Genomic DNA, 24,579 nt, shown 5'->3' on the forward strand with positions numbered 1-24,579 from the left:
ATAGTGCCACCTGCAGTTCAGAAAAGAAATCCAGTCAAAGCTGGATCAAAACTACAATGTGCAGTGGATTCACTCAATGTATATTTTAGTAAAGGTAAATTATAGGTTTAGAGTTATTTACTACTAACTAAATATTCAGTCAATATCACATTATAATTCCTGAAAGATGGGAAGAAACGGACAATGCTTTTACACTATGGTTAATGCTCTATTTGTTTGCATTCAGTACAAATCATGTATTATGGATGCAAATAATTAACATGCAATTTTTATAAATAAAAAATGTTACATAAAATTTTATTTTAAACGTTAAATCCTATGTCAAACCATGATAATCATACCTACATCATATGTGTTTATTGTCCATCACATTCCAGATTTACTCCCCCTTTGCTGTTATAACCTTCATGTAATGGGAAGGCTTTCCATTAGGTTTTGGAGTGTGGCTGTGTGCATTTGCCCAGTCACAAGAGCACTGGTCAAGCACTGATGGCAGGTGAGGCCTGAGGTCAAGCACTGAACAGCAGGTGAGGCCTTCTATGTCATCCCAAAGGTGTTTAATGGGGTTTGGCTCTATTTGGGCCCTAACTTTTTTTTTAAACTTTGTCTACAGTATATGAATGTAGCTTTGTGCACAAGTGCACTGTAATGCTGGAACAGATTTTGGCAATTTAGTTCCAGCACTGCACTGGTACAGCAAGAAGAAGAAAAATCTGCCATGAATAGCTTGTATGTTTTTTTTTATAATTAACATCTGATCTTCAGTGGTGTCCAATTTTGTTGTGTGTGTGATTCAATTTTGAGTTTACTTTTTTCAGTTAATTAATTTGCTTCAATTTGATTGATTGCTAATAAGGTTTTGGGGAGTTATTAATGCTGCATTCACACCTGGGAACTTGTATATTTTAAAAATGAGAACCTCCTGCTTCCCACATTTACTGAAACCATAAATAGAGTGGCATTAAGGGTGTCATATAAAACATCTTCTGCTGATACTAGAAATCATCCCTACACCATACTGCTGTCACCAAAGTTATGGAATTAGCCATGTGATTAATGCTTCCTTTTTTCTTAGTTTTAATGTTTGGTGTTGATGCAAATCAGACTACAGCATCTAGTTTCTCATGGATTGAGAGTCTTTAAGTGTTTTCTCTGCAGCAATTAGCCTCTAAGGCTTGATTTTTGGATTGATATAGAGATGAATATCCTTAAAAGTTGTCAAAAGCATGGATGCAAAAGCAAACATTTAGGCTTATATATTTATATCCATATTATGATTTTCTATGTAGGAGGTGGTGCACAAGCTTAAAATCACAGTTTCGAAGAAATTTCAATGACTTCCACAAGATGGAGCTGTAATTTTTATTTTATGGTGTTTGTTGTGTGGTTGTTTATCACAATTAATTTAATTACAACTTTATTCTATTTTCTGTCATATAAATACTCAAAATATCACGTTGTTAATGTTTATTGAGAAAGATATGGATGTTTAAAACACAGCTTTATGCACAGAAGTACTGATTGTTTTTAGATTCTTACTTTTTTTTTGTTTACTCTTAAAGTTATGCAATTAAGTCTAAGCAAAAGAGACAGTGATTACACAAATGCAGCAATCGTTTAGTTAATTCTGTCAATGGTTCACATATTTAATCATATGGGGACATGTACCTCATGTAGAATCTAATTTTAGCTGCCTGTGAAAAAGCCATGTCTCTCTCTCTCTCTCTCTCTCTCTCTCTCTCTCTCTCTCTCTCTCTCTCTCTCACACACACACACACACACACACACACACACACACACACACACACACACACACACACACACACACACACACACACACACACTACATTGAACTGTGTACTTAAAATGTTAGTGGCAGGGTGACAGAAAATCCATTACCATCTGTAGAGACAGGCTGAAAATGATGGCCATTAAAATTGTGGAACAGAGCAAATCGAACTGTGAGAAATAATCTGCAATATATACTGAAAAACTGTTCAGTCAAACCAGATAACTATGTAGCTTCAGTCAGATTACTTAAACAGCACAGGTAAGACTTTTCTTAGGCACAGCACCAAATGGAGTATCACAAAAACATAGGATACGTGTTATACAATCATTGTAACACACTCTCTCTCTCATAGGGTGTAATGGTTTATTTGCTATAAACAGTTCTTCCCCTATGCAATGTAAACTACACTATGTTGGCACCTGATCATCACACCCATAGGTGTTTCGTCTCCAAACCCTTGACACAAAAAACACATTTGTACAAAATACCTTTGTATGTTTGGATGTGAAAGGAAAGGAAACAATCCGCAGACTAATTTATTCTTTTAAAATGAAATGACATAAAATATCCTCATACATCCTCTCATATACAAGTTACCTATAGCAAAAATGTCATCTTGCCCCATCAAAATCAATGCTCACTAGCTACTGCTGCTGAATCTGTCTATTGAGTCAAAAAAAAAAAAAAACAATCAGAAATGTGATGGATGTGATGGATATTGCACAGTTCACACAGATGCAACATCATTAAGGATGTAAAGCAATAAGTAAGTTGATTAATCACAATCTTTTTTTTTTAAGAAGAGCAATTTAATACCAATTTGTATTTTAGTAACCAAAGTTATTATTTTACATTATATTTACATTAATATATTTGTATATATATTATATATTTACAATAATATATTTTTAATATATAATATATTTTTGTAATTATAAAATTACACATATATTATTATAATATTATAATTTTTTGTTTCACACACACACAGACACAGAAAGAGAGAGAGAGAGAGAGAGAGAGAGAGAGAGACAGAGAGAGAGAGAGAGAGAGAGAGAGAGAGAGAGAGAGAGAGAGAGAGAGAGAGAGAGAGAGAGAGAGAGAGAGAGAGAGAGAGAGACTCTTTCTCACTGGCCAATGAGAAATGTCTGTATCCGTTTCTATGGTAACCTAATTGCTATGGCCTGATCCTTTGCTTTCACTCTTGGTACAGTAGCTTAGCCTATTCTGCCCGCCTCTAGCTCAGTGAAAATGTAGTTTAGAGAAAAGTACACAGCTGGACGACGTGATCGTGGGCAAGTGTCCTAAGGTGGATATAAGCACTACCGTCTTGAGGGAGACAACACGGTGGTCATTCGGGTTTTAACTGAGAATCGGTGGACTTTGGTTCCAGTCAACAGCACGCGCTTGTTGTAAGTGACCCACGCGCATATGCTAATGTAAACAGTGCACCAGCCGGTTAATGTTAACATGTTATCATGCTTACCATCAACTGCAGCGGTTCGGATGTGTTAAAAGCACGTTTTGTTTTTGTTTTTTGTTTGGTACGTTATGTTCATATCCATAATCAAGGGCATTTCTAGCAGGATGGGTGCAGAAGAGGTGAGTCGTGATGGTTCATCATGTATCTTGTAGCTAGAACAGGATTAAAATTATGTTCAGTGTTTTAGTATATTTGATCACATACATTACAGATATAACAATTCTGATATACTGCCATATGTGAAGCACAGAATTTAGGGTAAATTTAAAGATATCTGCATTAATTAGATATCTATTATTAATTTTGTATTATTATTATTATTATTATTATTATTATTATTATTATTATTATTATTATTGTTGTTGTTGTTGTTGTTGTTGTTATTATTATTAATAACAACAACAATAATATTATTATTATTATTATTATTATTATTATTATTATTATTATTATTATATAATCTGCTTCAACATGCCTTATGTAAAAATACTTTCATTAATTTTTACATTTTCAGATTTGTATGTTTTTTTACATTTCTTTTTATATGTTTTGTGGTAAAAATATTCCAATACTTTTATACTCACCTGTTCATACTCTCTCGGATTTGCTGCAATATTCTATGACTTTTCTTTTGTTAATCACAACCTATAAGGGTCAACAGAGGGACAAACAAAATAGTTTTCAATGTTTCTTAAGTCAACATTTTTTTAATTGCGTAGATGTAAAATCTACAGTGTGTATGGCAGCCAGGTGGAGAGAAGTGGGTCTTTTAAATGATCTAGTGATGTTTCTTTTTGAGGGTGTGAAAAAAGGTATATCATAAATTCATTCTAATTTAATACAAACATTTTAGACATTTAAATGTCCATACTATAGCAAAAATAAACAAATGCTTTAAAGATTTAAAAAATATCTTATTAAACAGCGTATTAAACATAGTAAAATCTTTTGTCAGAGAGACATTGAGGAGCCAGTTGTTTTTAAATTAAAGTAATTTTACTTATCTCAATACACACTATGATTGTAGAGCACCATACATCATTTACATTCTAATTTAAGAGAAAAATCTCTCTTGCTCATACAGTGTTAAGCAAGATTTATCTGTCTTCTGATGTAGGGTGATTGGGTCTCAATGACTTTGTGTTTTTCTGTGAAAGATAGCTCGCTAAATTCGGTCAATAGCACTAAACTTAATTTAAAAGTCTGCAGTATAGAAGACCAGTGAAGGTTTAGACTCCATAAGCAGAGTTCAGTTGATGTGGACTGATGACTGTGTTAATGGACACTTTTCATTTAAAGCCAGACAGACACTAGTAGTTATCCATAAATCATTGGACCAAATCTGAACTTTAGGCTGCTTAGTGTCCATTGTATTAGCAGGGGTCACACGAGGAGTAATAGGTAAGTGATTGTGTAATTGTAGATTTACAGGTCTACTGTTGTCAAGGAGATGTTTCACATTTCCTCTTTCAAATTCCATACTGTTACATTTACCATTCCAGTCAACCTTGTCAATATTGTTGTCTACCACCCTCCTTGGCTACCACCATGACTTCTTGGAAGAAGTAGACACACTGCACAGTGCTTTCCCTTCTTACAGCACCCCCCTGACAGTGCTTGGAGATTTCAACCTCCCATCTGACAAGCTTCAATCCCCTCCTTCCTGAATCTTCTGGACTCATTCTCCCTGACGCTCAACAGTTGCCTCCCCACACACAGGAGTGGAAATGTTCTGGACCTGGTTTTCATCTATCCTTTCCCAGCTGCAGAAATGACTGCTACCCCACTTCACATCTCTTATCATCACCATCACTCTCCCTATCCTACCTACCCAAAACCAACTTTCAGCATCTCTCTCTTACCTGCCACAACCTCCACTCTGTCTCCCCTTCTTCTGTAGATTCTGGCACTCTTTCATCTCTTCCTGATCATGACTCCTTTTCCTCTCTACCCTTGTACTCAGCCTCAGACACTTTCCTTTCCTCTATTTCCTCAACTATGGACATTCTCTGTCCTCTGTCCACTAAGCCCAAGAAAACCTTGCTCTGCACCTTGGTTCTCAGACGTGTTGCGCAGCAATCGAAGAGAGCTAAGAGAGAAAGTGGAAGAAATCACAACTCGATGCAGATCTTGCCTCTTACCCTACACTACTAGTCAAGTTCTTTTCAGATACTGAACTTATCTTCCCCTTCCTGCCCTCAGATACCACAGCGTCTGCTCGGATCACAGCATGTCTGGCAGACATTTCATCGTGGATGACGGCTCATCAGTTGAAGCTCAATCACAGAAAAACTAAACTGCTGATCATACCCAGGTGATTCATCCCCCGGTCATGATCTTGCAATATCCCTGTATAACGATGTGATCTACCTTTCAGTAATAGCTCGCAACCTTTGGGTAACCATGGACAATCAACTGTCTTTTGTATGTTGGTAATGTGACACACTAATGTTGGTTTCTTCTCTACAACATTATAAGGATTCTGACATTTTTTGTCCACACAGGCTGCACAGGTACTTGTTTGGTCCCTTGTCATCTCAATATTGGTCTACTGCAACTCACTGCTGGCAGAATTCGTCCTCTACAAATAATTCAAACAGCAGCTGCATGACTTGTTTTCAACCTGCCAATGTTCTTGCATACCACCCCGCTGCTGCGCTCCCTCCCTTTTCATCCAGTAGCTGCATGCATCAGATTCAGAACACTGATACTTGCCTACAAAGCCAAAAATGGACCTCTCCCTCTTATCGCAAAGCTCTTATCACTCATCACAATGCACATAGCACCCTCAGAGCTACCAGCACTGCTTGACTGGTTTCACAATCTCTCAGGGTACGAGGTAGGTAGGTATACAACGACTCTTTTCTGTTCTGGAAATGAGGTGTGCAGACAGCTGAACCACTGACTATCTTCAAACGACAGTTGAAGACTTACTTCTTCATGAAATACTTGAACTAGCACTTTCCCCTGTTTGTTGTATGTGTGTATTTAAAAAACAAACAAACAAATAAATAAATTAAACTTTGAACAGTGTTTTAGGCTCATGGTATCTTAAGTCTGTAACCTAGTGAACCAGAGTTAATGTTTTCAATGATAGAGACTTAAAAGCAATTCGCTCTGGATAAGGATGTCTGCCAAATGCTGCAAATGTAAATGTAATTGTGTTTTTATTTTTTTCTTCAGTGAAATAAAAAATTATTGTAGATACTTTATTTATTTATTTATTTATTTATTTATTTATTTATTTATTTATTTATTTATTCCACATCTGATAAACTTTTATTATATATTTATAATGTCAAATTAGGTTTATTCCCAAATAATTATTTATCCCTATATAATTAAAAATAGAGTTGAATTACACCTTATCAAATGCATCGCATGAAGTAGCTTAAGTTTTGGTGTTAATGATGGAAACCAACCTGACTCACTGCACTTCTGTTTTATCACCCTGTTTATTTGTCTTTCCAGCAATATCCACAATGTTGAATATAAATTTATACTACTTTGAAATCACTAAGAAATAAATCTCACAGAAATGAATTCACCTCTGGCATTTGCACTATATGTATTCCCAGTCTAAATTTTGGCAAGTGTTTCACCTCTTCCGCCTGTCAGCTGAATAAACTCTGCTGTTTCTGTTAAATTAGCAGTCACAGACGTGTGGTGATAGATGACTTTTACCTTAATTCCTTATAAAAAGACACTCAAAAAGGCTTCATTCTAAGTGTCAGATCCTGGTGGCTCAAAGCTGGGAGAAATGATTTAATCTGTTCAGCTTGACCCATCATATCAACATATCACTGTAATGCGGCAGGACATTACACACTGCACAATTAGAAAGACATAATATGATAAATCTGTCTTCGAGTTAATTGACTCTGCTCTCTGGATGTGCTCTCTCTCTCTCTCTCTCTCTCTCTCTCTCTCTCTCTCTCTCTCTCTCTCTCTCTCTCTCTCTCTCTCTCTCTCTCTCTCTAGAACACTGATGGTCAAATTTGGGCACATAGCTCATATATGTAGAAGAGGACAGTTCTATCTCTATGCCCTGTGACATTCTCAATTTACATTATATTTTAAAATGCACTTATGCAAATTAATAAAAAAATACATTTTTATGCATCTTTCTCTGAAGGGTGCCAATAATTGTGGAGTTAAATATAGAGCATGAGCAGAAAATATGTGGTGGCTGGCTACACACACACACACACACACGCACGCACGCACGCACGCACGCACGTACGCACGCACGCACGCACGCACACACACACACACACACACACACACACACACACACACACACATGATAGGTTTGTATGTCATTACATGTCATATAGTAGTATTTCAGAATCTGAGATTTTCACAGCCAACAGTCTTAGTATTGACACAGACTGACAAGAAAAAACATCTCGGCCTACAGGTGTTCCTATGAGTGAATATACTCAACAAATTACGTTCTAGGATTGGAAAGTTTAAGGCCATTTAATAATACAAATAATACCACCACCAGTGGTATTTCATGGGCTTACACAGAATATATAGATTGATATATTGTGTATTGAAGGATGGAATACATTTACATAACATTTATGTGAACCTGAAAGCTTTGTTTGTAGAAATAATAAAATAAAAACCCTGATGCAGGAGAAAGATTTGCTGAATGAGAGCAGAAGCAGCCACTGGCTCTAACTGGTATTTTTTGTGTACATTGCATTGTGCACCATGATTGTGAACGAGAAAGACAGGAATGTTTTTTTTTCCTTTTACAGAGTGTCTGTTGGAGCACCAGGCCCTGCAGGCAGAGCAGTATCAGTCAGTTCTCTCATTTCACAGAGACCACTGACCATGAATTCCCAGCGGCAGTCTGGCATAATTAGCTCACGTCCTTTATTTTAACAAGGGTAATCTCATGGCTGAATGTTTTTAGCCTGAAAGAGCAAAATGGATAAAACCTATTTTAATAGCATCATAATTGGGTTTTAGTATTTAGAACTATTGAAACCTGCCATGTTGATTGATTCACTTTCTGCACACAAGGTTTACAGTGATTAGTTTTATTAGACATGACAAGTCTTACAGCTCCTAGTAGTTTTACATGGGCTCTGTGAAAGGTTGCTAACTGTCATACATTTGACGCATGGTTCAGGACCTGTCTCGCTAAATAAAACCACCTGCAACAAATGATCTTAGCCTGTGTAAGAAAGTCATCAGTATAACAAACTAAGATTTGTGTATAAAAGAAAGCGAATTAAACAAGTTGTTCAGTTATACTAAAACGCTGTTGAATTCTCCGTTAGAAATTTTTGTTACTTATTAATTTGCACTAGTAAGGGCTACTACTACAGTAGTTCGTGTTCATGCTGTTGTTCTGTCATTAATTCTTTAGTGCCAACTCAATTGTATAGCGGAAACTCAACATAATCTAATGTTAATTATAAATTGATTTATTTAAAAAAATAAAAATCTTTGATCTAACCACTCTACATCATCCTGTCACTGATATTTGTCTATAACACCACACCCAGTCAGGTATTATTCCTTAGTTATCTCATAGCATAGCTTAAATTCAGCATGACAACATTTATATTGCTTATAAAACATAATGGTCAGTAGGAGATGAGTTGGATTTGTGTTATCATTAGTAGAAAAAAGTCTCTAACACCTTGAGTTAAATCGAGATAGTTTATCATTTCAGGATTTGTTATCATTTCAAGCTAAATCGAGAACGTATGTTATCGTTTATGTGAATTTATAGGTAACAGCATTTGACAGCATAGCATGCCAGATCTACATTTAGAAACCATTAATAATCAGTTAAAATATTATGCAGCTAAATTATGTTTAATAGCAGTACAGATTATCTACTTAATTGGTTACATTATGGGGTGACAGTTCAGGCACATTTTGTGTTGCCAGGTCCCTGCCAGTGTGTGTGAAATGGTTTGCTATGTAATTTAGGATTATTGAGAATTCAGGTCAGAACCTTTTGTAATTGCTAGATAAGGCTTAATGGAGCTGAGTTGCAGACTGGACGTCCACTGTGTTTAAGCAGTTTTGGCAGATGATGTGAGCAAACTCTACTTGGCTGTGTTGCATTTATACTGGTCCTAGTTGAAGTCTATATAATTATATTACTATTTTATAAAACTGCTGGGTACTGATTAAGTTGCCTGAATGCAAGTCTCTCTCTTTTAGCTCTCTGGCTGCCTGGTGTAGATTCTGAGAAAGAGAAAATAGCCATGCAGAGCATTTTACCTTCCCTGCTGAGCATTTTATCAAATACACTAGCCAGGGCGGATGACTGAATAACTGAATATTCTCCTTTATTCACAGCAGGGGCTTTCAATTAATTTGATTTGAAAAGCTAACAGATGGATATTAATGACTTTCAAAACTCATCACAGATTTTGATCCACTGCTATATTATTCTTTTTTCCTTTGTGCCATTCGATGATGGAAAAATTTGATTCTCTCTGTATGCTTTTGGTGACATTGTGCAGTCCAGTGTCAACTGTTCCTTGGAGATTTTTTTCAGTATTTCCATAAAAATGCAGCATTATGTATGTGTTCAACAAAATCGAAAATGAAATGACCACGGTGCAGGTAATAAAGTCATCCCTGCCCATTTTCTAGGTTCATCTGCAAACCCCATTGAGCCTGAATGTACTTTATATTCTACTTTTTTGTGCACTGAAAGGCCATGTGAAACCTTTCTTTTGTTATGTAAATATCAGTGCATCAAAATTAGCCCTCATGTTCTCTTATTATCATAAAGATTTTTACTGAATGCTTCCAATAGGGATATTTAAGACAGTTCTGTTAAATGAGTGTACATATGTTATGAGCCATTGATTATATAAACGCTGTTGCTAAGCTAAGAGGGGTCCTAAAGAACATGCAGTGGAACCTGGTTCTGTATATACAGACTTAAACGACAGAAAGAGTGAAGTACAGTAACTAGGAGAGAGATTTTTTTATAGTTTTTATAACTCAATCTTAACTAAATTGGCGTGATATTTTGCTGGGATAAGATATTACTTCTGCAATATTTTGATGTTTTATGTGCATGTTCATTTTTAGAAACCACTGATGTGCCCACAAATACACTGTGGTGTAATTACAATTATGATATGGAGCTACTGAGGGCTGTTTATTCAGTTGAAGCATTAGGAACTTATAGGATCATAGTGAAAACAAGTACTATGAAGATACTTGTATAATGAATGAATTATCTATCCAATTATTTATCTACTTAAAAATATACAATATTTATTTTGTGAATTCAGTCCTATTCAACAACACAAAGTCAGAAAGAGACATCGTTATTTGGGGATGTGTGGGCTGTTACCATTAGAGAAATATTGACTTACTTCTGTCTCTTTCATCAATGAACTAATCAAACTTTCCATGCTGCTGGGGAAGCACATAACTGGGTCATTACCTTCATTTGGTAACTCTGGTGTGCACTGGGAATGTTTGCTCGAGCAATTTTGGGTGATCATGTTGTGTTTTTGTGATGTAAAAACTGCTTTGTGATGTAAAAAAGGAATCTGCAATAGAATAATTACTGTAATTTAGTCATTTCTCGATGATATCTATATAGTATATATATATATGTTTTAAAACATACTAATAATTAATTAACATAATGTGCATTAAAAAAAATCCACTTAAGGTAAAAAGTACTTAAAACACATTAATATCATAGTCACTTTTTGCTTCTCCTCTGTTGATCATATGCAATTCTAAATATAGATAAACATGATGATGAAAGAATGTCTTTTAGACTCGGAGATGCACTAGCACTAGCGCTATCATCTAGTGCTTTCAAATATCAGTGCTTCTCAGTGCTCTATGTGCATTACAGTGTGTGTTACATTTTCCTGTAACATGGAGTAAGCAGAAAGGAAATGCTTGGCTGGCTTTAGATGTCATGGAAGAAATGTGTGTTGGGCTTCGCCCTCCTCTTGTGGTAGCTGCTGTATATTAGGGAAGAGCTGGATGGTGGTTGGCAGGTGAGAAGAAATTTGAAGAAACATAAATGTGTAAATTCTAGAATATTTCTATACATAAATACCCATAAAGTATTTTAGAGAGTTTTGAGAATGTGAATGAATGGGTAGTGTACCTAGAGGTTTCCTTAGCTTTAAAACCATACCACATGAGAGTAAGACTTATTAAACTGAACTTTTAAAGACTATATCCATTATTTTTAAATGCATACCTCAGGTCACTAGTAATGCATAGCTTCATTTCAGTGCATTTCACATCCCTACATTTCTGCTTTGAATGATTTAGCAATAAGGAAATCACAAAACTATAATAATAACAATAACAATAACAATAATAATAATAATATGAACACTTGAGAAATACTCTTGCATTTAACTGGCAGTATGTGATTAATATGCTTTCACAAATCCCAAGTGTAAATGCTTCCTATTCCACTAGATAAGATTATTATGACTTTATAAATCTAACTCATCTGATTATGTGGGCTATTCACTGGACAGGTTGTAGTGCATTAGTTCTGCCTAAGGATTCTGTCTGTGTATGAAACAAACTAAAGACTAGATGGCCCACATGCCATACTAACTATATTTGAGATGAATTGATGTTTTAATTCAAAAGGTCAAAAAGTGCAATTCTATAACCAGGAAATATATTATAGATATAGTTTAATATTTTATCTTGTTGATGTTATCAGCTGCTCAATGATGGAGACTTGAGTGCAAAACTGATAGTGGAAATTGCAGTTGAAATCTATTTTCCTGCTTCCACTCGTCTTAAGTGGTACCATCCACAGCAATCCCATGTATCTGTAGGCTATCTGTGTGGGTTCATTCATAGCAGCAGTGAGTGATGAATACTCCAACCAGAAGTAGGGCATGAGGATGGATCAAGTAGGTCTGGAAAGCAGATTTAACTAGCAGTTATTGTAGTAATTTATTTAATTATTTAATGTAGTAATAGATTTAACTAGCAGTTACTTACAGTAATTGTCTCTTTCTATCGTGCCATACAGGAAGTGAAAATCACATGTGCTCATGATTTTGTTCATGATTGTATGAATAAAATGTGATCACATGTAAATAAAATAAAATAAAATAAATAAATTAACATCATGCCCTGAAATGACTCTATAATTACAAGTAAACATGTGACATTGTGAAATAATTAATTATTAGTATAAAAAATGTCACCATATGCGATGAAAATAAAAGCACCTGCACTACAGTACAGGTTAAATATTGTATCTTAAAACATGTTTAAATCTCACATGCTATCATGTGACTTTTCTGTAATTGACAATATAAGGAGGAGACACAAAATCTCACCAAATATACCATCATCACGTTTTTGCCTTTCCTATCATATTGCCTGTGTGTTTTTGTATATCATGTTTGGCTGGAGATTAAGACCAGAGATGTTTGTAAAGCAAGTCTTGTAATGTCTTGCATCAGACTAAATAACAGTTTGATGTATTTGTTTGATCTGGGTACTTCTGCTCCATTCTGCATTTACTCATTGACAGACAACGAATTGTTTATATTGGGACAGAGTTTTTTTTTTTGAGAGACAGTATATATATAGTTTATAATAAAAGCCTGAAAGCTAATCTTGTGTGTATGACAGAGGAGGTTTCTGCATAGATACTGCATATATGCTTTCTCTATAATTTAAAATAAAATTCAGCCCAGTGTTATGAAATTTTAAGTTACTTTTGTGAACATTATTATTTGAAATAGCTTTGCTACATTAATATCATAGTCACTTTTTGCTTCTCCTCTGTTGATCATATGCAATTCTAAATATAGATACACATGATGATGAAAGAATGTCTTTTAGACTCGGAGATGCAGTGTCTGTATGACCACTGTGTGGAGCTGTGTATAAATTATTAACAACATGGTAGAACCTTCATAAATTAGGAATGGTCTTTTGTAGTTGTGATAGCAGCCTCTATGGCTGTGATGCTTCACGGCCACATGTGCCAGTGCTCTGTAATGGGTCGCCTCAGTTACAAGGCCATCAGTCAATCCTGTTTTATCACCTAGCCTCGGGACCCTAATATGATAGACTGCAGTATAAAGACTCAGGGAATGACCTGCAGGATGTCCTAAATCTTAATTACTTACATGTCTTGTGTCTAAAGTCTTGATTTAAAGAGCAATAGATGATTTCTCTTTATATGTACTAGGACTTTGTTTAACTACAACTAGTATCAAAGTTAGAGCTTATTTTTAATTCATTTGAATTCAGCAGATTGTCAAATCAAAATGTACTGTATTATGCTTCTACAAGCCTCATAAATCTGACATATAAAATTGATAGGACCCTTTTGTGCAATTAAACTGATGACTGATGCATTTATGGGCTTGAGAACGATACTGAAGTGTGTTAAGCTGGAAGCTCTGTACAGAACTGAGGGAGCTTTAAAATATAACATACATTTAGACACATATAACCAAGTCCAGAGGCACAAAGCTCTGCAGTGTAAGCATACAAACTATTATGCAATTAGGGCTGCATGATAAGTCTAAAAACATATTGCAATCACAGGATATCTTGAGCAAAATAATTGCTAGTATTTTATTTTGTTGTTGATTTTTGCTGCTTTGAATTATTAACACATCTGTAGGAATCATTTTGCATCTGTTGTTGTCAGGGTGCTCAAGAAACACAATAATTAATAAATGGGGTTTGTTTGATTGCTCATTCATTCACAAAGCCCAGTATTGCCATAACCAAGGACGGTTCATTTGTTTGTTAAATATTGCAGTTGGACAGCACGGCTGTGCACAGTCTCACAGCTGTAGGGTCCCTGATTTGATTCTGAGCTCATGTTATTGTCTGTATGGAGTTATCCTGTTTGTGCGAGCTTCGTCCTGATTCTCAGTTTTCTTCACACTTATCAAAATCATTCACTTCCAGTGTGAAAAAAGCACACATTTCTTTATTACTGATTTACCTTTAATATCCGATTATTTCCTCTTTTTTGCTGTTATTAATCTATCTTGTTTTAGTGAAAACCATCAAAGTAAGCTGCTGTAGACTTTTGCTGACATGAGACCAGTCAGCAGCCTTGAAACAACAATATATAGTAAATATATACTGTACACTCTCCCAGAGGAGGTGGAATGGAGCTGCTGAATGCCGCTTATTTGTTACAGTAATGGATCACTGCCACTTATACAAATAATGAGGAACTCCCTCAGCCTGCTTTAAGTTTCAGACATGCTGAACCTGACATTATGGCACATTGACAGCCTCAGTTTGACGTCTAGTTCACACACTCAAGCTGTTTGTTTTTTCTTTGCTGGTAACGTATGTGGTAGCAGAGAGGATTAGCCGCCCCCATATGGCTCGGCATACTGCAGTTACACTGCAAAGCCAATACACTTTGAAAGCTGTCCCATAGGAATCCAGAGGAATGATGCAGCATCCTGCAGTAAGTTCCGATAGTGAACGAGTTTGTTTTTGGTGCATTCCATTAAAAAAAAAAACTAAAAAAAACTGTCCTCTTTTTTTATGGAATAGAATTCCATTTTCCTTTTCTTGTCTGCTTCATTATGCAATATGGAAGTCTATGAGATGTTTCAGATTAACATAATTTATTCATTAATTTCAGAGCACATCATCATCATCTATCTGTTAGATTAAATGGAGTGAAATGAAAAGACATTAAATATTAAAAAGATTGAAATATTGCCAAAATCGACAGCTCATCTGAAAGATAAAAGAGCATAACTGGCTGCTAGTATAGCCATGCAGATTGACCAGCTCCTACCAGAGTACAGTACATTAGCTTATTATACGTCTGTATATGCAGAATGTGGTAGACATAGTCTCATGTTCACAGTTTCCGAGGTTTGTCTTACGGAAAAAAAGAATACTCAAGAAAACAAAAACAAGGACTGCCCTCTTGGGATAGCAGGTGGGGGAGATAAAGAGGGTAGATGTGGCTCAGAGGTCCTTTTGGACAGCCTTGTGTTTCTGTTGTTCCCATGCCAACGTGCTGTATTGGAGCATGCTCAGTGAAGAGCTCTCTGCTGTAACAATAGCAGAGGGACCTGAGAGTGTTCACATGCTGATCTCACATCAGACTGGAACACACCTCACAGCGCTCTCACTCTCCCAAACGCTGCACGTAGGGGGCTTCCTCCAATCCTAGTTTAGCTTTTTAGTGTCCTGTTAACATTTTCTGCGTATTGGATAGGACCATGGGGTGAGATGGCAATTCTGGATATTACTTGATGAATTATATGAACTTCAGTAACAGGTATTTGGATCTTTATTCACATTTTAATTTTGCTTTAATCTTGTGGTTGTTGATATTCTTAAGGGTTGAAGATGTTAAATAATTGATTATTGATTGTAATATTTTTTGTTTAATAGTAATGTTTCATGCATACTGTTCATGTAATGAGTTACACAATCACCTGATTGGAAAATTGTTTGCCTTTTGTTATGTACACCTGGATAACATGTTTCAAAAAAGGAAAAACAAGATGTTTTTTTACACATGGACGAGATGAATGTTATGGATGGAGACAGCGAGCTAGCTAGGAGTGGAAAAGAAGCAGAAAGTAAAGCAGAGAGGATGGAGCTGATATGAGTGTGTTCATTCAGCCTCGTCACACGATGCCTCTGTTATAAGAAGTTGTGTAGTCATGCTTCACTGACCCACCACTCTGTTGTCGTGACGATGGGGGGTGAGGGGTCAGTCTGTTCACCACATTTAGAATAGTGGTCTAGTTTTAACAAGCTAAAAAGCTCTACAGCAACCCATTCACACAATACACTGGATACAGCCTCAGTGGACAGCCTCCATTTGCGTTAATGAAATATCTCATTGATTTATGTGTGTTTGCATTTGAGCGTGCGTTGATAATCCAGTCCTGGATCTCTGGACGATGGCTGGACTGTTCACACTTCAGTGCAGTTGGTAGCATGTTAGAGTGGCAAACACTGGCAAAATATGACCTAGTGTTTAATCCTGTGGAGCACAGCAAGAGAGGAAGAACGCTGGAAATAGATCATATGTATATTTGTTATTTTGTATGTATAGAATATTAAAAAAGTATGCTGTATACTATAGTATCGGGACGCGTTAAAATTAGCCACAAGTAATGTATTATGCTGAGGACTATTTCGCAGGTATAGAGGCAGCTAGTCCTAATGAATTTTCATAAATCATTGTCACATTATGCGTTCATGCAGCATTGATTAGAAGTTGTTTTCTGCCAATTTTTCTACATTTTAACTTCTAATATTTTAATGTTCTATTTATTCAGTGATTTCTAGCTCAATTTAATTCAAATTCGACTCATTTCTTTTGTATAGCATTTTTAACTATGGACATTGTTTCAAAGCAGCTTTACAGAATATAAAAAAAAATGAATACAAAAAGTTTAATATTACACAGAGTTTAATATAATACACAAATTAAAGATTAGTATCAGAATTATCAGTATCAGCAAGCCTGAGGTGACTGTGGCAAAGAAAACTCCCTTAGATGGAAAGGAAGGAAACTTTGAGAAGAACCAGACTCAAAAGGGAACCAATCCTCATTTGGGTGACATTAGAGCGAGTGATTATAAATATACAGGCCGACAACTGTGTTCTGATGAGGAGGTTGTTGTCCTCAGAGTGATTTCTAGTCTACTCAGATAGTTTTTAAGTCTGTACATGCAGTTTTAAGATTTATTCATTTTAATCTCCACTAATTAGAGAAGTACTGTACAATGACAATGTGTTGCACAATAAATTATGGATTTACAACTCTAAGTATGCTGGTTTAGTTAACATCAATTCCCTCAAACATCATTTTTAAAGATATAAAATAAACAAACAAAAAAACTTTTTTAAGATGAAACTTTTCTTTGAGATGATGAATGTATTCTCCTTGTAATTAAATGTATTCTCTTCTTCATGGGTTGTAGTTTTGGGTTACTGGAGGCAGAAAATGCTCCAGTTCTGGATTGGTTTTTAAAAAGGAAACAGTTTCTGTGGAATACATTCAAAGCTGTTTTTGTTTTGGTTACAGTAGTCGGTTATCTTATTCAATAACAGGAACATTACATGCTTTGTTGTAGAATGTGGAAATGCTTCAATCGAAGCAATAATCATTCAAGTGCCACAACGGCACCAGGTTTAACGGGATCCATATCAGCAGCTTCCTGCCATTGATATTATTCAAAAGATATATTTGTGTGAATGGCGGTAACTTAGCAACTTAGCGCGTAGCAACGCAGACAGGAACACACTTTCAGGAAGGATGAATATTTTCTTATGAATCAAGCATGTAAAGGCTAGGAGTGTGTGGGGGGTGTAGGGTGGATTTATTTAAATTAGTTCTAAATAAAATATTTAAGCAATTGATATAAAAACTGCAAAAACTAAAAACTGTGAAAAAATTTTTCAGAAAGGGTCAAATGAAAAAAAAGGTGAAACTCTTACTTTTTCACTTGAATATTGTATCCGTGACTCTCAGTTCTGTTCCTCAGCATCATTTTTTTTTTTTTGTAAAAATACCACAAACATATTTTGCATGAAATGTCACCATGTGAAGTCTTTGCTAAATAGAATTTGCTGAGATGATGTGTTGATAAAAGTTGTAGGGAATGTGTCACATTATCACTTACTGTTATTGTTAATGCAGTGTGGATGGTTCAAGCAGCACATTATTTTAAAATTATTTTAAATTCATTATTACTCCATAGAAGAAAAAGTCTTTTATCACATATAATTTATAGCTCAGTGAAATTATTTTGTTGCATGTCCCTGCTTGGGAGGATGTTCGGGGTCAGTAAGCAGGGTCAGCCATGATACAATAGAGATTGTTACGGACCTTGCTCAAAGGTGCTGGGGCTTGAAATGCCGACCTTCCGATGACTCTTAATCACTGAGCCACTCTCCCCATCATAGAAGGTTTGCCAGTGGAACCAACTTTGAACCAGCACCAGCACTAGCTCTGAACCAGCACCCGGTTCTTTTTGGGGAAAAAGCGGTATTAGTGAGCATTTTTGCCTCAAGACATTTAAAATTCAACCAGGAAATGTTCCCTGAATTTGTACGGATATTATTCCATGAAACAAAACCACTTATTAACCTTGATAAACTTAAATTGCTAGCAATAATTATTAATCACTTGTAACAGAGATTATGTACGTATTTGTACTGTATGCATGTCATTTTAGGAAAATGGCAGTGTATGTAAATGTTGTAACACTGGACAAGTCCTAGCTAGGCTTTGTTTCCTTTGGTGAAAAGAACAGTAGTCTGAAATACATCAAGATGACAACTGATGACTTACTGTCCCTCCCTCTGTTTATTCCTCTCCCTCCCTCTCACACCTCCAGCTGTTACCTCCACACCTTCATATGAAAAACCATTACTGGACAAATGGGTCCCAGAATCCCAGAACTGGGGGCATGTTCACGTGATGCCCCCCTGCTTTGAGCCCATCTCCAGTCATTTTCAACAACAAAGGACAAGGTTGTATTTTGTCTTTCTCTTTACAGACATTTCTTACTGTTGCTAAGGCATGCATGCTCATGGACATGACCTTGAGCATCCTATAATCCTGCTTAAGCAAGGACAAGAGAGAAAGGAATTCACAACTATCTACTGAAGAATTTCAAGTACTGTACATAGACTAAAACTGAATATCTCAAATTCCATTATTTTCGAAAATACCCTTGTTACTGAACATGTTTGAATTTCTTCATGGGGCTGATGTAGTGTATATTTTGTCTGTTATCTAGAATGATAGTTATTCTTTAGGTAAAGATTGTAACTAATGGATGTTGTGTGGAATGAACCAGGTCTGTACTGCTCCTAGGATGTGAACTGTTCAGATTTTGTGTCAGGGTGTGTACTTCTGAGGCTATATTTATGAAGCTTACTGTACCTCAAGGTAAGGGTAGCATATAGTCTCTCTCTTCTCTCCCTCTCGTGCAGGTCTCTCAGTCTCATTTACCAGTGATGAATGAGTCATCTAGCCATCTGCTCCTTAGTGTAATCCAGCCTTATTACCAGCCCTTTGTTTATCAACAGAGCTCCTCTTCTGAGATTACCTATTCTCGTCTCATTTTTCTGTTACTCTGTCTATTGTACTCGTGTTTTTTGCTCCTCTCTGCCCATTCCCATGCTTAATCAATCCCCACTCTCTCTCACCTTTCATTCATTTTTCTCCTCACTGTACCGTCTTAGTCCTTTGTGATTTTCTATAATACACAGTATTTAACCTTCTATTGTTCTCTTTTTATCTTTTTGACAAAATATGAAGATGGGTGAGACATTAAAGGAAAAGCTCCGTTACACCAAAAAAAAAAAAACCAACGTTTTTGTTACATGTCCCATTAAAGGGAATAATCACTGCAAATCAATATAATATTCTTCTGACTGATCATTTTTATCCTGTGCTGAAACATTTTTTTCCTGAGGAGACTGATCTATTACAGGATATCAAAACCTGGAGTGGAATGGTTTGATGGTGATGGAAGTGTCCTTTTTTTGAAGAACTGTGCGCTGTCCTTCAGTACAGCTTTACAGACTTGTTAAAGCTGATCACTGTGACCCAACATTTACTAAGACACTTTTTATTGTCTTTTTTTTTGTCTTTAAGTTTGAGCGCGTGTCTTGTTTGCATTGCCCCTCCTTATCTTTCACAGTGTAAGTATCGAATTCAGCAGGAAAAGCCTTCTAGACCGACAGTCCAGTGGCTCATTAGTCTAAAAGTCAATTATCTGGCCAGTTCATTTTCTTCTGCATCTCTGTGCAGAAATCAGCACAAAAATACAAAGAACTCAGAAATTTTACTGATGCTATTCATTTATTAAAAAATAAATAAATAAATAAATAAAACAATAAAACAATAAAAATCTTCCATGGTATGTTAAGTTAAATAATATCCTGTCCCATTTTTAAAAGATTTGCCTGTATGATGGACTGTGTGTTATTTTCAGTCCTACATTCAATATCTTATTTTTAAAAGAGACAGATCTATAATCCCCATTACTCTGAATAGTTGAAGCTGAAATGGCTATGGGGCTCAGGTTCACTACACAATTAAAGCTAAAACCGCTTGGCTATTTTTATCATGCTCCACTTTTCTTGATGAAATCATGTGATAAATGTCAGATTGTGGCAGTAGAGTGATTAATTAAAACACTGCCAGGAACAAACAGGTAGATGTGCCCAATATAACTCACTAACATGTTTACAAATGTCTCCTCTTATAGTACTATACAGTTTCTGTAGTATTATTATGGCAAAAATATAATTACAATTTTTTTTTTATAAACTTTAAACAGGGGCACGGTGGCTTAGTGATTAGTACGTTCGCCTCACACCTCCAGGGTCGGGGTTCGGTTCCTGTCTCCGCCTTGTGTGTGTGGAGTTTGCATGTTCTCCCCGTGCCTCGGGGGTTTCCTCCGGGTACTCCGTTTTCCTCCCCCGGTCCAAAGACATGCATGGTAGGTTGATTGGCATCTCTGGAACATTGTCCGTAGTGTGAGTGTGTGAGTGAATGAGAGTGTGTGTGTGCCCTGCGATGGGTTGGCACTCCGTCCAGGGTGTATACTGCCTCGATGCCCGATGACGTGGAGATAGGCACAGGCTCCCCGTGACCCAAGAAGTTCGGATAAAGCAGTAGAAAATGAATGAATGAAGGAATGAATGATTGAACTTTAAACAGAGTTGAATGCATATGCTGTCTGTATACACGTTTCATATTTCTGTGTAAACTCCAGTGGAATAATTGATGTTTTTTTCACCTCATGTTTCTATTGATATGAAAAATTCACAATACACATTCAAGTTGTAAAGACTCTCCCAACTAGTGTTTACATGAACCGTTTGTAGAACTACTGAACAGCCAACTCTTAGTTACCCAGAGCACTGTAAGATCTAAGCTGTCAGTATTTTTGGCAGGTAGGTGTCTCAGTTGCTTTTATGTACTTGCCATAAACCACCTGCATTATGTAGTCTGTATTTGTACTGTGTGTTATGTGCCAAGGTGAATGCTGATGAACCCAGGTTTGGGCCAAGGAGAACAGATTTTGCTCCTGTGAATTTCCTGTTTGTATATATTGAGGCTCTCTGCAAGCGTTTACTGCTTGGTCAGACTTGCCAGTATTTTCCTTTGCTACACTAACACATTTTTGTGTTTGGCATATACTTCTGAGAAATGGCTGCAGGACAAAATGACTTCTCATACAGATTAATAGAGGATTTTCTGGCTGTAAAAGGGGTTTTATAAAATAGATAGATAGATAGATAGATAGATAGATAGATAGATAGATAGATAGATAGATAGATAGATAGATAGATAGATAGATAGATAGATAGATAGATAGATAGATAGATAGATAGATAGATAGATAGATAGATAGATAGATAGATAGATAGATAGATAGATAGATAGAGTCTTTTGTTGGTGCCAAACAAAAATATTTCTGGGCACCATTCACATGCTCAACGTATAGTACAAAATTCTTAAGGACTTTTTGCTAAAGCAAAGCATTTCTCTAACAGATAAGCAAAGCCTAATTGGACATTGGTATAACAATTAATTCCTTTCATGTTAAAGGAAAAACTCAGGAATCTGTTTAGAGCCTAGTTAAATTGTCTCATGTACAGCAGCAATACCAGACATTCTTGTAGGACGGCATAGGAAGGACACATACCTAACAACGTTCAGTAAAAACCTAAAATGACTCGACGTTAACTTAAAAGCAAATGAAGTGAACAGAAATATGGATGGAATGGTGGGATGAATGAGACTTCATTATCCAGAGCTAATTGAATACCAGAAGTCAAATCCATCCAGTATAGATCTGATTGTTTTATAGGGCATTAGATTTCAAAGAGACAATAAGACATGATGCACTATTTATGCCCTTAAACATGGGAAACCTTGGAAAAACACTGATTAGTATCCAGTTTAAACACTTTTTAACACTGATTGGTATCCAGGCTTAACTACATAGCTGAAGTGCAATTAGTGAAAGAAATATAACTGACTCTCCTAAGAATATTTTCTAAGGAATGTTCAGTGAAATTTCTACAGAGCCTGACTTTTAAACTTTGTATATGTGAAATTGTTAACTACATTAACTTAAAAAAAAATTTGTCCTAGACATGTTCTGAGAATGTGCTCAGAATCATAGTCCTTTTTTTGTAAGTTTTATGTGATTATCCTGTTTTATCCTCTAGTGCATTAGGAATAAAATGAGGATACTCTGACGGTTTAAGATATCATTTAGACATCTGAGAAAGAACCCAAAAGATCAATACTTGGCATAGATTTCCGACAGATTTCTGGAATATGACATTACATAGGGATAAGAATAAACCTTGAAGACTAGGTAACATGGCAAGCAGGTGATCTTATTCAAACATCACTACCCTTGTACAGATGATTATACTTGCAATTATTCAATCAGTTAATGATCATGTTGTATCATCATGCAGACACAGCTTAGTTAATATTTATTTCAAAAAGGATCTCAGTGACTTTGATCTTAGTGACTTTGACCATGGATAGTTTTTGGTGCCAGAGCATTTCAGAAACTGCTGATGTCTTGTGATTTTTTTCGAAACAGTAGCCTTTTTTCATATTTTAGCTGGCCAGTTTGTTGATTGCACGTTTGGTGTGTTGTTTTGAAAAAAGAAAAAAACAAGCATTTGCTTTTATAATTATCACACATGGGATTTAGCCAGTAGAGATGTTCTCATTATTACCTAATGTAGGAAGTGATCTGTACTGTACTGTATTTGTGGTTTTATTACCTCTATTACCTGCTTCTGTCTTAATGTCTGTCTCTGCTGCACAAACTCTCTCTCTCTCTCTCTCTCTCTCTCTCTCTCTCTCTCTCTCTCTCTCTCTCTCTCTCTCTCCCCCCTTTAATTTTAAACAAGGCATGAGCACACAAAGGCTGATAACTACATCTACATGTACATTTAGTCATATGAAATAATTAGTACACCCCCCATTAAATATTCAGTTTTTTTTTTATTAAGAAATGTCAACATGTCAATTTCTGATTTTCAGTTTTAATTTGTACCTGCAGAGTAAACAACAAAAAATTAATTTGTCAATAAGCTTTTACTGTCATATTGTCATTTCAACCATACATAGCTGATGCAGTACACAGTGAAATGAGACAATGTATCTCCAGGACCATGGTGCTACATAAAACAATGATAGATTTATAGAGTTAAGTAAGTTAGTCCTAGCCACATAAAGTGCATCTGTGCAACCTGGTGCAAACAGTGCAAGACAAAATACAAAAAGACAGTGCAGGACAAAAGACAATACACAAAAGCAGGCCAACTAGTACTGTATGTTCAATATTGCATGTGCACAAATACTGGAATGAACACATTAGTAATTATAGCAGCAGTTACAGGAGGTATTGTAATGTATTGTGCAAAACAGCAAGCGACTGAGAGACAACATGTACAAAGAGCAAAAACAGTGTGCAAAAACATTATGTAAACAGTTTCATATGGTGGTGCTGTAGACATGGATGTATATTGGAAGAGTGTGTATTTGGTGTAGGTCATTGCATTCCATACGGTTGATTGTGTGTGTGTGTGTGTGTGTGTGTGTGTGTGTGTGTGTGTGTGTGTGTGTGTGTGTGTGTGTGTGTGTGTGTGTGTGTGTGTGTTGTGCTCGGTACAGTTCAGCTCTGTGTAACTAAATTTACTTAAAGTTAACTTAAAAGCAGTCTGCACTGAGGACTGGGGGAAACTTTCTTGCAGTCTCCCCCGATCCTCAATGCAGACTGCTTTTCAGCTGTGTAATATTTGAGGGATTTCTTTCATGTGCAGTCTGTTTCAAATCACCACATAGGATCTTAATAAGCTTTAGATCTGGGCTTTGACTTTGATTTTTTTACTTTTCAGTGAGTCCTTGGTGGATTCACTGGTATGTTGAGTTGTTGTCAAGAGCCTGTTCCGCTTCAGCTTCAGTTTTTTTGACAGATGGCCTCATGTTCCTCAAGCACCTTCTGATACAATGTAGAATTCATAATGGGTTCTACGATGATGAGTTGGCCAGGTCCTGCTGCAGCAAAGTGTCTCCAATCCATAACACTTCCACCTCCATGTTTCACAATTTGTATGAGGTTCTGCTGTATTTGGTTTATGCCAAACATGCCCTCTGTTATGGTCTCCAAATAATTCTAATTTACTCTCATGTGTCCAAAGCACATTATTCCAGAAGCTTTGTCTCTGTGTTCTTTGGCTTCTTTCCTCCTTGCACACATCCCTTGATAATTAAAGTTGTTCA

The 24,579-nt window shown here is 36.1% G+C and overlaps 1 protein-coding gene across 5 annotated transcripts in view; it reads left to right on the forward strand.

Annotated features, from left to right (window-relative positions):
* Positions 1-2,981: 2,981 nt before the first annotated feature.
* Positions 2,982-24,579, forward strand: part of si:dkey-91i10.2 (uncharacterized protein LOC555224 homolog) — a 36,830-nt gene continuing 15,232 nt past the window's right edge. For 2 of the 5 annotated variants that reach the window (XM_027164418.2, XM_047814856.1), the window contains exons 1-2: positions 15,327-15,558; positions 18,641-18,776. The gene's annotated coding sequence lies outside the window, so the exon portion shown is untranslated. Of the gene's footprint in view, positions 3,205-15,326; positions 15,559-18,640; positions 18,777-24,579 lie in introns of those variants that run through there. The other 3 variants (XM_047814853.1, XM_047814854.1, XM_047814855.1) reach the window with 3 other exon arrangements.

The sequence above is a fragment of the Tachysurus fulvidraco genome, chromosome 6, assembly GCF_022655615.1.
Source record: "Tachysurus fulvidraco isolate hzauxx_2018 chromosome 6, HZAU_PFXX_2.0, whole genome shotgun sequence".
Classification (NCBI taxonomy): domain Eukaryota; kingdom Metazoa; phylum Chordata; class Actinopteri; order Siluriformes; family Bagridae; genus Tachysurus; species Tachysurus fulvidraco.